Genomic DNA, 4,747 nt, shown 5'->3' on the forward strand with positions numbered 1-4,747 from the left:
CTTTACTGGACTTTATGCACGATATACTTCCTCAGTGGCTGGGCCTCGAACCCGGGAAATCCTTTACGTTGGAAAGAGTCCACCACACGCTGGCACCGGCAACTCCTAATCAAAACAGACCTGTGTTATCCTCTTTCTCAAGTTTCAAGATAAGGAGTTCGTCCTGCATTCCACGAGAAGCCGGGATATCATCCACGATGGATCCAAAATTTACTTTGCTCAAGATCTTTCAGCAGAAATGATCCGACAGAAACGCGAGTTTAACGACGTCAAGAAATTGTTCATCAGCAAGGGAATCTTCCGCGGTTTTCATCACCATCCGTGTAAGCTGAGGGTGCTTCATGACAGGAAGATAAAGCTGTTCTCCTCACCACGCGAGGCTGAAGAGTTCCATCGCAGTATTGGCACCAGATAAACCATGGACGATCAGGTCGGACTTGACTGTTTCATATGAAGGGGGAAGTTGTGAATGTTTTGTTTGTATAAGCTTATCATCCCAAACTTTACAAGACTAAACTTCGATCCAGTCCGTTTGCCAGCAGTGAACAATACTTATAACAATACTTAAGGACAGGTTGTTTTTTTTATATAAAAATGTGTTTTCTTTGCTCATATAAATAACGGGAGTTAAGCTATGTTCTATTTGATTCAAATGTAAACTTTTATGCATATGTAAAATATTGTGCATTGTTGTGGGACCCAACTATCGGCCGTAGTTAGTGGCCTATCGTATATTTGCGGCTACAAAGTTGCCTTGTCGTTGGGGACTAGGCTTCAGGTCTTGGGAGGGGGTAGGGGATGTTCACCATGTTCTATATTCTATACCTTCTCTTTTTCTTCCCTTTTTTTTTTTTGGTCATACATTACAATATGGATATGTATGTTTTTGAATGGCTAACATACTTAATGTTATGTCCTTTAATGTCAGAGGCTTAGGTCATCCAATTAAATGTAAAAGAATCCTTACCTTTTTGAAAAAAGAAAAGGCTAATGTGTCTTTACTACAGGAAACCCATCTGTCCAGTGAGGAGCATAAAAAGCTTAAAAGAGACTGGGTAGGACAGGTTTATTTTTCAAGTTTTACAAGTAATAAGAGGGGGACGGCAATACTAATCCATAAAAATCTTCCTTTTATATTTAAAGAGCAATATAATGACAATTAGGGTAGGTATATACTAATACGTGGAACACTTTATGGTCAGGAATTCACACTGCTTATCATCTACGCCCCAAATGCAGACTGTCCTAAATTTATAACTAAAATGATTGCCCTATTTAGCCAATATAATACAGAATTTGGAATAATTGCGGGAGACTTCAACTGTAGTATGGACAGCAACCTAGATAAATCTTCACTGTCTGCTTCTAATCCCAATGCAGCAAAAGCTTTAAAAGTAGCCTCTAATGATGCAGGTCTTGTTAATGTATGGAGAGAGTTTAACCCCTTAGTGAAAGACTATACCTTTTACTTGGCGTGACATAAAACATACTCTCGGCTAGACTTTTTCCTCTAACCCCAGATTTCTCTGTCCTCTGTTATTTCTTGTAGTATAGGTTCCATTCTTATACCAGACCATATACCTGTCTCCCTTCGGCTATCCCTGCATCAACAGGTGCATCCAACTAGGTACTAGAAATTTAATTCTTCGCTCCTTATGAATACGGAAGCCTGTAATAATATTAGACAATGGCTGGAACAATATAGGCAGGATAATGCGGCCTCCCCTGTCACTCCTGCAGTGATATGAGACTCAGCTAAAGCGGTGATTAGAGGACAGCTGATTTCATATACATCCGCAAGGAAAAAATCTATTACTTAGCGAACTGAACAATTCAAGAAGGAGCTTACTTATTTAGAACAACTTCATAAACAATCACCCACGGAGATAAACCTGAAGAAACTCAACATTGTTAGAAATAGTCTTAATTTACTTCAAATTGAGCACACCAAAAAAACTTTTATTTTTTACTAGGCAATGTTATCATGAATACGGCAACAAGCCAAGTAGGCTTCTGGCCTATCAACTTAAAAAAGAACATGCAGAACGTACAATAAAATGTATATGTAATGCGGAAGGTCAATTAAAATATGATTTGCAATCAATAAAATCCTCTTTTCTTGACTATTATACATGGCTCTATTCATCAGAAAATCCCTCCAAAGTAGATATTCATTAATTTTTAGAGAAGATATCTCTGCCTTTCATTTCGGAGGAGGACAAGGAACAGCTGAATTCTCCATTTACACCAGAGGAGGTGTTCCAAGCAATCTCGGCACTCCCCTCCGGAAAAGCACCAGGCCTACATATCCTGTAGAATTTTACAAGGCATTTTGGCCTCAAATTGAGCCCTTGTTTATGCATATGCTTACAGATTTTGTCCAAAATGGAACTCTTCCTGAAACAATGAGGACAGCCGTAATATCTTTAATACATAAGAAAGATAAAGATGCTGCTGAATGTACTTCTTACCATCCAATTTCACTGCTTCCAGTTGACTTTAAGATAATATCCAAAATAATTTCTCGCAGGTTAGAAGATTTAATGGCCTAGCTCATCAACCCTGATCAGTCTGGTTTTGTAAAGGAACGAAATGCCTCTGATAATGTTCGGAGGTTGTTAAATATAATTGACCACTCGGCCCTGTACGATCGACCAGCATTAGTAATATCTCTGGATGCGGAAAAAGCGTTTGACAGGGTCGAGTGGCCATATCTGTTTTCAGTCCTGAAGAAATTCAGTGTTGGTGATAAATGCATTGGGTGGATAAAATCTATGTATAGCAACCCACAAGCACAAATATGTGTAAATGGGACTCTGTCTGATAAATTTGGCCTACATAGGGGTTGCCGGCAGGGATGCCCCTTGTCCCCATTCTTGTTTAATCTAGTATATCAGGTTACAAAATAAATGTATCTAAGTCTAATGCCTTCTTATTAAATATGCCAATTTCTAGTAAGTTAAAGAGTATCTCGCCCTTCACCTGGGCTCATACTCGTTTCAAGTATCTAGGGGTGAATGTATTTCCCAAACTCAAACTATCCCCCACTTCTTAAAAAGATTAAGGAATACTTGGAACATTGGAATCTGCTCCCTATCTCATTGCTTGGAAGAATCAACGTAATAAAAATGAATATATTACTAAGATTTAATTTTTTATTTCAGTCGCTACCCTGTTACCTGAATAAAGATTTTTTTAAATCTGTAAACAAATTGATAAGCTCCTTTATCTGTGTCACGAATCCGGTCCATGAACTTCCGTCTGCTAGCCATCAGAGGTCACCCTTTCCATTTTCATTGACTCTCGCACTACACACTGTTGCATATCACCCCGGACTACATATCCCATCATTCATTGCACTGATTGCACACATATGAAGGCTGTCTGTGAACTCTCTGCCTGTCCTGTTGCAGACCTACCACCCTCACTCGGAAAATCTCTGTTTATAAAGTGGAAAGAATATGGCATATGTCCGTTTCAAGACTTGTTTACCAATTGTTCCCTTAATTAAGTCCTTCTCAGATTTAAGGGTCGAGTTCCAAATTCCGAAACAGGAGTTTTATAAATACCTTCAAATACGTCATTTGATAACTACTCTTGAAAAGGCAGGACAAATATCTCTGGAGTGGTCCAGGATAGAGGAGATTTTGATGAATTTACAAATTCTGAGAGGAAGGATTTCTGAGATATACTCTGCACTGATAGATTATCATAATTATTCCCTGGTCTCACTTAAAAATGTGTGGCAAAGGGATCTGGGATGTAACTTCAGTGAAGAACAGTGGGGGACTATATGTCAGAATATTTTCATTTCATTTTATTGTAACAAAATAGCTGAACAGAACTATAAATTTATGCATAGGATGTATCTTACCCCATTCGATTGAATAAAATGTATCCTAATGTATCATCCAGATGTCACCGACGTAAAACCTACATAGGATCAGTTATGTACATCTTTTGGGAATGTAGAAAACTAAAATATTTCTGGAAAGCAGTACAGGGTTTCACAGCCAAGGTTTTACAAATTCCATTGGACAATACGCCAATACAATATATCTTTGGTACGGAATTGGACAAGACACTTGACCCTATATCTGCAAAGAGGCTTGGCATAATATCATACTTGGCAAAAAAATCAATTTTGCTCAACTGGAATCAACCAAGGCCTCCAACATTTGAACTGTTTAAACAACTTTTGAATGAAACATTACGATTAGAACAGTACACCTACAACTTAAGAAACAAGGGTGATGCTTTTCGAAGAATATGGATGCCTCTTATAGACCTCTGACCTTTTAGCCACCTTAGATATACTTAACAAAATGTGACCATATTTAAAGCTATAGCTTGACATTAATGTAATTTTAATTTATTTTTTGTTTTTCTCTCTTCAGTGCATCTGTACTGTATTTTTCATCAGTTTATTACATTTAAATACTGCTGCTCTTATTATTTTATTATTTTACTATAAAATTCACAAATTCACTCTCTGTCAGCAGGTGGCACTTAAAGGGTTAGTTCATACAAAAATGAAAATTAGCCTGTGTTTTACTCACCCTCAAAGCATCCTCATACAAAATTAGCCTGTGTTTTACTCACCCTCAAAGCATCCTAGGTGTATATGACTTTCTTCTTTCAGCTTTCAGATTTTTTAATATAACTCCGATTGTATTCATCTGAAAGAAGGAAGTCATATACACCTAGGATGGCTTGCGGGTGAGTAAATCATGGGGTTATTTTAATT

Source organism: Sinocyclocheilus anshuiensis, unplaced genomic scaffold (genome assembly GCF_001515605.1).
Source record: "Sinocyclocheilus anshuiensis isolate Anshui unplaced genomic scaffold, SAMN03320099.WGS_v1.1 scaffold856, whole genome shotgun sequence".
Lineage (NCBI taxonomy): Eukaryota > Metazoa > Chordata > Actinopteri > Cypriniformes > Cyprinidae > Sinocyclocheilus > Sinocyclocheilus anshuiensis.